The sequence below is a fragment of the Oryctolagus cuniculus genome, chromosome X (genome assembly GCF_964237555.1).
Source record: "Oryctolagus cuniculus chromosome X, mOryCun1.1, whole genome shotgun sequence".
NCBI lineage: Eukaryota > Metazoa > Chordata > Mammalia > Lagomorpha > Leporidae > Oryctolagus > Oryctolagus cuniculus.
The window spans coordinates 44,860,986-44,874,179 of NC_091453.1; the positions used below are offsets into that span (position 1 = coordinate 44,860,986).

At 38.9% G+C, this 13,194-nt stretch overlaps 1 pseudogene; it reads right to left on the reverse strand.

Moving 5' to 3' along the window:
- LOC103351886 (ATP-binding cassette sub-family E member 1 pseudogene) overlaps nt 1-9,444 on the reverse strand; it is a 36,165-nt pseudogene extending 26,721 nt beyond the window's left edge.
- Between the last annotated feature and the right edge of the window lie 3,750 nt (nt 9,445-13,194).

The following is a 13,194-nucleotide window of genomic DNA, read 5'->3' on the forward strand; positions in this document are numbered from 1 at the left end:
TTGGATCATTCTCTCCCTTTTTATTCTATCAGCTAGTATTTGCAGACCCTAGTCTTGTTTATGTGCTCCCTTTGGCTCTTAGTCCTATCATTATGATCAATTGTGAACAGAAATTGATCACTGGGACTAGTGAGATGGCATTGGTACATGCCACCTTGATGGGATTGAATTGGAATTCCCTGGTATATTTCTAACTCTACCATTTGAGGTAAGTCAGCTTGAGCATGTCCCGAATTGCACATCTCTTCCCTCTCTTATTCCCACTCTTATATTTAACAGCTATCACTTTTCAGTTAAGTTTCAACACTTAAGAATAACTGTGTATTGATTACAGTATTCAACCAAAAGTATTAAGTAGAACAAACAAAAAAATACTAAGAGGGATAACATATTAAGTTGTTCATCAACAGTCAGGGTAAGAGCTGATCAAGTCACCGTTTCTCATAGTGTTCATTTCACTTTAACAGGTTTCCTTTTTGGTGCTCAGTTAGTTGTCACCCATCAGGGAGAACATATGGTATTTGTCCCTTTAGGACTGGCTTATTTCACTCAGCATAATGCTTTCCAAATTCCTAACAGCGATCACTTTTCAGTTAAAATTTAAACACCTAAGAATAATTATTTGTTAATTACAGAGTTCAACCAATAGTACTAGAACAAAAAAAATACTAAAATGGATAAAGTATTACATTGTACATCAACAGTCAGGACAAGAGCTGATCAAGTCACTGTTTCTCATAGTGTCCATTTCACTTCAACAAGTTTCCCCTTTGGTGCTCAGTTAGTTGTCGCTGATCAGGGAGAACATATGATATTTGTCCCTTTGGGACTGGCTTAATTCACCCAGCATGATGTTTTCCAAATTCCTCCATCTTGTTGCAAATGACCAGGTTTTAATTGTTATTGACTGTTGTATAGTATTCTATAGAGTACATGTCCCATAATTTCTTTATACAGTCTATTGTTGATGGGCATTTCGGTTGGTTCCAGGTCTTAGCTATTGTGAATTGAGCTGCAATAAACATTAAGGTGCAGACAGCTTTTTTGTTTGCCAATTTAATTTCCTTTGGGTGAATTCAAAGGAGTGGGATGGCTGGGTTGAATGGTAGGGTTATATTCAGGTTTCTGAGGAATCTCCAGACTGACTTCCATAGTGGCTTTAACAGTTTGCATTCCCACCAAAAGTGGGTTAGTGTCCCCTTTTCCCCACATCCTCTCCAGCATCTATTGTTGGTAGATTTCTCAATGTGAGCCATTCTAACCGAGGTGAGGTGAAACCCCATTGTGGTTTTGATTTGCATTTCCCTAATTACTAGTGATCTTGAACATTTTTTCATGTGTCTGATGGCCCTTTGGATTTCCTCTTTTGAAAAATGTCTATTGAGGTCCTTGGACCATATCTTAAGTGAGTTGTTTGTTTTGATGTTGTGGAGTTTCTTGATTTCTTTGTAGATTCTGGTTATCAACCCTTTATCTGTTGCATAGTTTGCAAATCTTTTTTCCCATTGTGTCGGTTGCCTCTTCACTTTCCTGACTGTTTCTTTTGAAGTACAGAAACTTCTCAATTTGATGCAATCCCAAATGTTAATTTTGGCTTTGCCTGCCTGTGCTTCTGGGGTATTTTCCAAGAACTCATTGCCGGTACATACATCTTGCAGGGTTTTTCCAATACTCTCTAGTAATTTGATGGTGTCGGGTCATAGATTTAAGCCTTTATTCCATGTTGAGTGAATTTTTGTGTAAGGTGAAAGGTAGGGGTCTTGCTCATGATTCTGCACGTGGAAATCCAGTTTTCCCAGCACTATTTATTGAACAGACTGTCCTTACTCCAGGGATTGGTTTTGGACCCTTGATCAAATATAAGTTGGCTATAGATGTTTGGATTGATTTCTGGTGTTTCAATTCTGTTCCATTGGTCTATCCATCTGTTTCTGTACCAGTACCATGCTGTTTTGATAACAACTGCCCTGTAGTATGTCCTGAAATCTGGTATTGTGATGCCTCCAGCTTTGTTTTTGTTGGACAAGATTGTTTTAGCTATTCGAGGTCTCCTGTGTCTCCATATGAATTTCAGCACAATTTTTCCAGATCTCAGAAGAATGTCTTCGGTATCTTGATTGGTATCGCATTGAATCTGTAAAGTGCTTTTGGGAGAATGGACATTTTGATGATATTGATTCTTCCAATCCATGAGCATGGAAGATTTTTCCATTTTTTGATATCCTCTTCTATTTCTTTCTTTAAGGTTTTGTAACTTTCATCGTAGAGATCTTTAACGTCTTGGTTAAGTTTATTCCAAGGAATTTGATTGTCTTTGTAGCTATTGTGAATGGGATTGATCTTAGAAGTTCTTTCTCAGCCATGGTATTGTGTCCCAGCTGCCCCATTTCCCATCCTTCTCCCTGGTAATGGCTTGTGAAAAGCAGCAAAAGATTGCCCAAGTGCTTGGGCTCCTGCTACCCACATGGGAGACCTGGAAGAAGCTCCTGACTTCTGGCTTCAGCCTGGCTCAGCTGTAGCCATTGCAACCATCTAGGGAGTAAATCAGTGGATGGAAGATGTCTCTCTCTGTGTCTCATCTTCTTTTTCTGTAACTCTGACTTTCAACTAAATAAATAAATCTTTAAAAAAAGGAAAGAAAGAAAAAAGGGGCTGGTGCTGTGGCATGGAGGGTAAAGCTGCCACCTGCAGTGCCGGTATCCCATATGGGAGCTGGTTTGAGTCCTCGCTGCTCCACTTCCTATCCAGCTCTCTTCTGTGGCCTGAGAAAGCAGTAGAAGATGGCCCAAGTCCTTGGGCCCCTGCATCTGCTTGGGAGACCTGGAAGAAGCTCCTGGCTCCTGGCTTCAAATCGGCATAGCCCTGGACTTTGCAGCAAATTGGAGATTGAACCTGAGATGGAAGATTCTCTCTCTATGCCTCTCCTCTCTCTGTGTAACTATGACTTTCAAATAAACAAATAAATCTTTAAAAAAAGTTTCATCTAGTATAGTACAAACAGAAAAATGCTGGGATGTAGAACTAGACCCCTTCTTTCTTTTTTATTTTTTAAGCTTTTTTAAAATCTATTTATTTGAGAGGTGGAGTTACAGACAGAGAGGGAGAGACAGAGAGAAAGGTCTTTCATCTGCTGGTTCACTCCCCAAGTGGTGACAATGATCAGAGCTGAGCCAATCTGAAACCAGGAGCTAGGAGCTTCCTCCAGGTCTCCCATGAGGGTGCAGGTGTCCAAGCACCTGGTCCATTTTCCACTGCTTTCCCAGGCCATAACAGAGACCTGGATGGGAAAAGGAGAAGCTGGGATACGAACTGGTGCTCCTAGGAGATGCTGGCGCTACAGATGGAGGCTTAACCTACTAAGCCACAGTGCCAGCCACCAAACTGCTTCTTCAATAAGTCAAGTATTTTAAGCAAGTTCAATCTTACAGGCAATATATAGGTTCTAAAAAATACAACCAGAAGAGATGACAGACAAATGAGATTATTGTTATCCTGGTCTCACATGAGATAGTTAGCAGAACACAAGACTAAAAACTTGGAGGAAGAAGCCACACACAGAGATTCATTCATTCACAAAAAAATTGCTATTTGAGTATCAACAGTGTACTAAGAACTGCTCTACATTTGCATTCAGCAATGAACAGAATAGAAAAAAAAAATACCTGTCCTTGTGGAGCTTGTGTTCTGGGGAAGAAGACAAACAATAAACCAATTAAGTAAACTGTATAGTATGTCTAAGGGTGCTATGGAAAAAAATAAATCAGAGAAATAAGATGAGGAAAGACACAAAGCTTCAATGAGATGGTATCACCTGGAGCAAGTGAGGAATCAGTCATGAACATATCTAGAAAAAAAGTATTTCAAGAGGGAAAAGCAAGTGCAAAGGCCATAGAATGCTTGGGATTTTGAATAACACAAACACCAGTATTGCTGGAACAATGAGAAAAGAGGAAAGGAGTAGGAGAGGCCAGAGAGCTAGCAGGGTGAAGGAACATTATATAGAATTTCATAAGCTATTTTCAGGACACTGACTCTTACTCTGAAATGGAGAACCGTTGGGGCTTTGAACAGGGAATGACATACTCTCTCATTCATGTTTTAACAGCATCACTTTTGCTGCTCTTTGGAGAATAAACTTTATGGAGACAAAAGTGGAACCAAGAAGACCAATTAGGAGACAATTACAGTGGTCTTGGCAAGAAATGATGATGACTTGAACCAGTGTGTCAGCAGTAAAAGAGGTAAGAAATATTTAGTTTCTGAATGTGTTTTGAAAGTAGAGCTTACATATTGCATTTTAACACTGTTAAAATAATGAAAAGACAGATTATACAATAGGAGAAAACATTTAAACAACAGAAATCTGATGAAGAACGTCTACCTAGACTATATAACTCAATAATAAAGAAACAAAAAGGCACAGCAGGTTAAGCATCCCCTTGCAATGCCAGCATCACACATCAAAGTGTCGGTTCTAGTCCCACTTGTTCTGCTTCTGATCCAGCTCCCTGTTAATGTGCCTGGGAAGGCAATCAAAGATGGTCCAAGTACTTGAGCCCCTGCCACTCATGTGGGAGACCAGGATGGAGTTCTTGGCTCCAGGCTTGAGCCTGGCCCAATCCTGACTGATGCAACCATTTGGGGAGTAAACCATATGATGGAATGCCTCTCTCTCTCTCTTATCTCTCTATCTCTCTATCTCTATCTGTGTGTGTGTGTCATCTCTCATCTCTCATCTCTCCCTTTTTCTCTGTTACTCTTTCAAATAAGTAGCCAGATAATTATTGAAAAACTAAAAAGACAAACAGCCCAATTTTTTAAGTAGACAAAATATTTGAACAGGGTTTCACCTAAGATTTACAAATAATGACATAAAGAGACTTTCGATATCACCAGGGAGAGGACAAACTGAAATCACAGTGAGATATCACTTTGCACCCACTAGAATTTTTTTTTAATCTTGACAATACCAAATATTGTTAAGGATGAGAAACTAGAACCTTCAGTTTTTTCTGGAGTTAATACAAATGGTGCAGTCACTCTGGAAAACAGTTTGTCTGTTTCTTACCTATTAAACATTCACTTAAACATATAATCCAATAATTTCACTGCTAGATGTTTGCCCAAGAGAAATGAATACATATGTCCTCATAAAATCCCATTGGATAATTTTTATAGCTTTTCTCATAATCACCAAAATTAGGAACAATACAAATTTCTATCAATCATCTGATGAATAAACAGTGATGCACTCATACCATGGGATTTACTTGAGAATAAAAAGGAACAAAACTTATGTATCTAACATGAGAGAATCTCAAAAAACACTGCGCTAAATGAAAAAAAAACTAGATTCAAAGTGCTATGTTTTGTACAGTTCCATTTACAAAAAGACAAAATTGTAGGGTCAGAAAACAGAAGCAGTGGTTTCCAGGGTCTAGAATTCAGAAGAGAAACTGATTGCAAAGTGGCCCAAGGTTATGTTGTAAGCTTGATACATCTGTTCTATATCTCATTTGGGCGATAATTACACAACTATGCATTTTTCAAAATTCAGAGAATTGTACACCTAAATGGATGAATTTTATCATGTGTAGATTATACCTCATCAAACCTGATTTTTTAAAGATTCATTTTATTTCTTTGAAAAGCAGAGTGACAGAGAGAGAAAGGGAGAGGCAGAGATTCCATCTGATGGTACACTCCCCAAATTGTGGCAACTGCCAGGGCTGGGCCATGCCAAAGCCAGGAGCCAAGAACTCCATCTGAGTCATCCATGTGGGTAGCAGGGGCCCCAGCACTTGGATAATATTCTGCTGCTTTCACAGGCTCATTACCAAGTAGCTGTATCAGAAGTGGAGCAGCAGGGACTCAAACTGACACTCATATGGGTTGCAGGCATTGCAGGTAGATGCTTAATTTGTTGCATCACAACACCTACTCAGAAACCCAATTTTTTAAAAAAAGGAAGGTTGACAGGATTTTTAAATTGATTAGTGTGTAATATGAGAGAAATATATGCATCAAGTGTGTCTAAGGCTTTTTGTCTGCATTTGGAAAGACTGAATTGTCATTTCTAAGATTTACTGGAAGAAAGATTTCAAGGAGAAAATCAGAAACTTAATTTTGTATTCCTAAGTTGAGTTACTCTGGGGCATTCAGATAGATGTGTTGAGAAGGCACTTGAAAATGCAAGTCTTGGATTTGGGGGAGCGTTCTGATCTGGAGACAAAAATTTTAGAGATAGCAGTGAGTAGATGACATTTAAAGCCATGAGACTGGTCGAGATCATCAACAGAATGTGGATGGAGAAGAGAAAAGGTGCAAGAATGAGTCCTGGAACACTCCAGTATTTAGAAGTCAGGATGATTAGAAATATTCAGCAAAGGAGACTGAGAAGATATAGCCATGGGAGTAGGAGAAAATGGCAGAAGCATATGATATCTTGGAAGCCAAGTCAAGAAAGTAGTCAGAAAGAGGACAGACTTATCATCTGTGTCAAATGATACTGAGATTAACATTAGGCCTCAAAACTGACCATAAGATACTGAGGTACCAGACAAGACCAATAACAAGGTATAGTGTAATTACCAGCCTAATAATTATGTTTCCTTAAGCCTTCCACTCCATAGAATAAACATCCTTAAGGACAAGGGTTCCAAGTAGTGGTTTGAGTTTTGTCATTTTCTTCTAGAGCATTGGCAAAGGCAAGAGTCCCCACTGAGCATGCCACAAGTCCACTGATGACTTACTTAGGGGATGACTTTTGTTTCCTAAAAATTCACATGTTGAAGTATTAACCTCCAACATGTTACATGGTGACTATATTTGCAAGATAAGATCTCTAAATGGGCAAGTAAGTTAAAGACGATGAAATAATGGAAATGTGATCAGATCCACAACATCAGATTTTGCACTTCCTGAATTTATGATGCTGGTGGTGTTCTCAGCCTCAAATTCTTTATCTGTAACAAGGAAGCTGAAAACATCTGCTCATCTGGTTTTTATGAGATTACAATTTGACAGTATAGTGATGGACGTTTGACCTAGTGGTTAAGATGCCTGCTGGGGGGCTGGCGCTGTGGCCTAGTAGGTAAAGTCATGCCTGCAGTGCCGGCATCCCATAGGGGCACTGGTTTGAGTACCGGCTGCTCCACTTCCAATCCAGCTCTCTGCTATGGCCTGGGAAAGCAATGGAAGATGGCCAAAGTACTTGGGCCCCTGAACCCACGTGGGAGACCCAGAGGAAGCTCCTGGCTCCTGGCTTCGAATCACTAAAGCACCAGCTGTTGCAGCCATTTGGGGGAAAAAAAGATGCCCGCTGCTCATAGGATGCTCATATCTTGTATTAGAGCACCTGGGTTTGAGTCCCAGATCCGGTTCCAATTTCAGCTTCCTGCTATTGTGCATCCTTAGAGGCAGCAGGTGATACCTCAAACATCTGGGTCCCTGTCACCCATGTGGGAGACATGGATTGGGTTCCTGGCTCCCAGCTGCAGCCTGGGCCACCCCAGCCATTGTGTACATTGAGGGAGTGAATCAATCAACCAGAAGATGAGTTTCTCTTTCTCTTTCAATCTCATACTATCAAATAAATGAATATTTGCTGGAACATAGCAGGCATCACAAATATGAGGACAGTAATCATTAAATAAAGCTAGTATTAAATAAAGCCTTTGAAGAACAATTTATGTATTTGAGAGACAGATAAACAGGTAAAACTCCCATCCTCTGGTCCATTCCTCCAATGCCCACAATGGCTGTGGCTGAGCCTGAGCCAAACCTGGGAATGTAATCCAGATTTCTCATGTAGGTGGTAGGAACCCGATTACTTGAGCCATCACTGCTTCCTTCAAGAGTCTGCATCTGCAGAAAGCTGGAGTCAAGAAGAGGAGTCAGAAATCAAATCCAGGTACTCCAGTGTTGGAGATGGGTATCTTAATCAGCAGGCTGAATGCCACTCCTTAAATAAAACTTTTCTTAACACCCAATTCTTTCTCAGTTCCTGTACTTACAGACTTTTAATAAATGCTAACTTGATAAACAAAATCCTCTCTTCACATTCCCTTCTCTTCCCTTCTCTGAAGCTACTGACGTTATAATCAATTTCTTGGATTTGGCATGTGTTTGTGTTCAGTTTTTTTCATTCCAAATGTATTCATTGAGTTCTACTTATAGATGAAGCAGTACAATAGATGATGTAGAGGTTAGGGAGAGAAAGATGGTATAGAGCCACTCTCTAGGAGATTCTTGTTTATATGATTATCATGATTTCAAATAGTTCCATGCTTAAGTCTGTACATTTAGAATACTTTTTTTAAAGATTTATTTATTTATTTGAAACTCAGAGTTACACAGAAAGGGAGAGAGAGAGAGAGAGAGAGAGAGAGAGAGAGAGAGAGAGAGAGACTTCTATCCGCTGGTTCACTCCCCAGATGGCCGCAATGGCCAGAGCTATGCCAATCCAAAATCGAAAGCCAGGAGCCAGGAGCTTCTTTCGGGTCTCCTACACAGGTGCAGGGGCCCAAGGAGTTGGGCCATCTTCCACTGCTTTCCTAGGCCATAGCAGAGAGCTGGATTGGAAGTGGAGAAGCCATGTCTCGAACCAGTGCCCATATGGGATGCCAGCACTGCAGGCAGCGGCTTTATCTGCTGTGCCACAGGGTCTGTCCCTGTATATTTAGAATACTTAAACGACCATGCCTGCATGTTTGTGTTAGTCCCTTTCCCATTCTGAACCTTTGTTTCTTCACCCCTGAAATAATTGAATATATTGGAGTAATGGGGGTTTTTTTGTTTCTTGTTTGTTTTTTTGTTTTTTTGTTTTTTTTTTTTTTTTTTTGAGTGGTGGTTTTGAAATGAGAATCTAATAATCCCAGGGAGTTCCAGTGAGGTCTATTAAGGGCCACTCTGGTAATCAGATTGGAGTTTATGCGAAGAAAGAATAAGGACTCTGACTTCAAACATAATTGTTATGATTCATTCTATATCTTAATATTAGATCTCAATCAATTATTTTATTTGAATGAAAGAATATTCTTGTTCATCACACACAGGCACTAGCAATACTCCTGGGTAACTAGAACTTGTCTAATACATCTATTGTCTGCTTGATTGATGGAAGTTGCAGAAAGGGAAATTTAGTACATGTGTGTATATAATCAATGTTTGGCATGTTGCTTCTCTGTACATTTGAAAAAAGAAAGGCCCTTTTATTTGGATTTAATCTTGGTTCATACTGCAAAGAGAAGGGAAGGCTAGGCATTTTTAAAATGTTCATGGGAGACAGGCATTTACCATAACCATCAAGATGCCACTTGGGATGTTCACATGCGATAACAGAGGGCTTGGGTTTGAGTCCTGCTTCTTCTCCTGATTCCAGTTTCCTGCAACCTGGGAGGCAGCAAGTGATTGTTCAAATAGTTGCATCCATGCTATCCACATGGTGGACTCAGATTAAATTCCCATATCTTGGCCACATCCTGGCCAAGGCCCAGCCATTGCGGGCATTTGATGAGTAAACCAGAGCAGGATGGGTGCTCTATCTCTCTGTCCCTCTCTATCTCTCTCTCTCCATCCTTTCCCTTCCAAATAAATAAATTACCAAACAAGTAAATAAATTTAAAAAATAAAGTTCATAGAAGATGTGGATTATGACCAAATGATGCACAAATTTCAGGACTGTTTGCAGCAAACTGAACTTACCTTTTAATTTCTTTCTTCCATGAACAGTTTTAAGTGCCCTCCTATTAAGCGTGGTGATCACCATAAAGGCAGTCAACCCCAAGGGTAATAATCACAATTTCTTTTTTTTTTTAATGGGGAGAGCGCGAACGCAGTCCCCATTTCTTTTTTTATCATTAGTACCCTTCACATTCTCCCTGTGTACTAACTTTTTAAAAATTCCTTCCCAGAGCTGGCATTGTGGCTCAGTGGGTTAAGCCTCTGCCTGCATTGCCAGTATCGCAGATAAGCCCCGATTCGATTCCTGGATGTTCTGTTTCTGATCCATCTCTTTGGCAGTGCTCCTGGGAAGGCAGCAGAAGGTTGCCTAAGTGCTTGGCTCCCTGTAGCCACGTGAGAGACCCATTTGGAATTCCATGCTCCTGGCTTTGACCTGGTCCAGCCTTGGTTATTGCAGTCATTAGAAGAAAGAACCAGTGGATGAAAGATCTCTCTCTCTCTCTCTCTCTCTAACTCTCTCTCTCTCTCTCTCTCAAATTTGCCTTTCAAATAAATCTTTTTTAAAAATGATTACTATTCACAAGCTTTTTGACAAGTCATTGGTTTCCTAGGAAAACACAAGCAGGAGAGTAGCAAGAGTTTCCAATTTGGGTTCAGAGGGAGTTTCAGGTTTAGATTTGATTCCAGGTGCAGTAAGAAGTTCTCGCAGCACATTTATTCATACAAACTATAGAAACCTTCCATTTAAAGGTGAAGTATTTTTAATAAATTTACAGAGTTGTGCAGCCATTATAATGATACAATACTTGAACATTTCTGTCACCCCAAAATGGGCTGTTGGTGCCCAGTTTCAGTCAACCTCTGTTTCTACCCACAACATCCAGCAATCTGTAACACACTCTCAATATATATGCTTTTTCTGAATACTGCCTGGCAATGGCGTTATACAAATATGGTCTTCTGCCACTTAGCATGTTGTTTTTGAGACTCATTCATGTTGTATCAGGTGTCAGTATTTTGTCCCTTTTGTTGATAAATCATCTCCCAGTGCATGGATATACCACATTTTGGTATCACCAGTTGATGAACGTTTCTGTTGTTTTCACCTTTTTGGCTTTTATGAATAATGCTGCTCTGAACATTTGCATGGAAGTCTTTAGATGGGAACATGTTTTCATTTCTTCTGCTTAGATTCCCAGGGATGAAATTTCTGTTTCACATGATAAGTACATTTATGACTTCTTAGGATACTCAAAACATTTTCCAAAGTTGTTGTCCCAGTTTCCATCCACAAAATCAGTAAATGAAAGTCTCAGTTTCTCAACATCCTCAAAAGTATTTGCTACTTTCTGTCTTAAAAAAGACATTAGAACCATCCTAGTGGTGTGAAATGTTATCTCATTATAGTTTTGATGTGCATTTTCCTAGTGACTAATCCTATTGAACATCTCTTCATAGATTCATTTGCTGCCCATATATCCTATTTTCTGCACGGTCTGTTCAAACTTTTTCCCTATTTTTACATTGGGTTGTTTACTAATTGTGAATTTTGAGGGTTCCTTATGTTTTGGGGGTATTAGTTCTACACCAGGCACTCAATTTGCAAAGATATTTTTCTAGTCTGTGACGTCTTTCCATTCTCTTAAAAGTATTTTTGGAATTGCAGAAGATTTAATGCTTATGAAGAATCCAAATCCATCAGGTTTCATTTTGTGGGTGATGAATTTGCTTGTGTCTTCACTCTGTTTTCCATTTTCTGTGCAGACACTTTTTAGTGTAATATAATGCCATTTGTGTATGTTTTGCTTTGTTATCTGTGCTTTTGGAGTCCTAGCGAAGAAATCATTTCTCAAATCAATGTTATGAAGTTTTTCCCATTTTCTTCTATTATCAGATATTATGTTTATGTTTGAGTCTTTAATCCATTTAGAATTGATTTTTGCATATGATGTGAGGAAAGGTTCTAAATTCATTATTCTGAATCTGGATGTCCCATTTCCCCAACAGCATTTATTGAAGATATTGTGATTTCTGCATTGTGTGTTCGAGGCATCTTTTTCAAAAATAAACTGACCAGAGATACTTGGACTTATTTCTGGGATTTCTAACATAATCCACTGGTTGATTATCAGTTTTTATACCAGTACCATGCTTTTTTATATTAATAGTTTTATAATGCATTTTGAAAGTAGAGAGCATGATGCTAGATTTATTGTTTCTCTTCAAGATTCCTTTGGCTATTCATGCTCTTTTCTGGTTCCACATAGATTATAGGATCATTTTTTTTTCTATTTATGTATAAATGGCATTAGGAATTTAATAAGAATTACATTGAATATTTGTATGGCCTTGGGCATTCTAATATGATTCTTCTAATACAAGAACACTATATGTCTTCCCATTTATTTGTATCTTCTTTGTTTTTTATCTTCAATGTTTTATGGATTCAAGTGTACAGATCTTTGTCTTCCTTAGATTTATTCCTAAGTATTCTTAGGCTACAATAAATGGGAATGTTTCTTAATTTCTTTTTCAGATATTTTTGTTGTGAAGATACGTTACTGATTTCTGCATGTTAAGTTTATATCCTGGAACATTGCTCTCTATATAAGATCACACCATCAGCAACAGACAATTTAACTTCTTCCTTTCCTATTTACAGGCTTTTTTTGTCTAATTGCTCTGAATAGAACTATTAATCCCGTGTTGAGTAGAGATGGAAATAGTGGGCATCCTTGTCTTGTCTCTAATCTTAGAAGAAAAGCTTTCAGGGCCAGCATTGTGGTGCAATGAGTTAAGCTGCCACCTGCAACACCAGCATTCCATATGAGCTACAGTTTGAGCCCCAGCTGCTCCACTTTTGATCCAACTCCCTGCTAATTCACCTGGGAAAACACCCTAATATGACCTGAGTGCTTGGGCTCTTGGTACCCACATGAAAGACCCAGATGGAGTTACAGGCTCCTGGCTTCATTCTTGCCTAGCTCCAGCTGTTGTGGCCATTTGGAAAGTGAACCAGTGGATAGAATATCTTTATCCCTTTGTCTCTCTCTCATTAACTCTACCTTTCAAATAAATATTTTAGAAAAAATTTTTTAAAAAGTTCAACTCTTCACTGTAGAATAGGATGCTAGTTGTGGGCTTTCATATTTGGCCTTCATTGTATGGAGATACATTCCTTCTGTACATAATTTGTTGAGAGAGTTTTTATGGTTAATGGATGCTGGATTTTCTCAAATGCTTTTTCTGCTTATATTGAGATGATCATGTGGTTTTGTCCTTCATTCTGCTGATATGCTATATCACATATATTAATTTGCTTATGTACACCATCCTTATGTCCTTGGCATAAATCCCCTTTGATCCTAGCTAATTATGTTTTTTATTCTGCTATGGAATTCAATTTGCTCAAATTTTGTTAAGGAATTTTGCATCTATGTTCATTAGGAATATTGGCCTGTAGTTTTCTTTGCTTGTAGTGTCTTTGTCTGGCTTTGGTATCAGGATAAT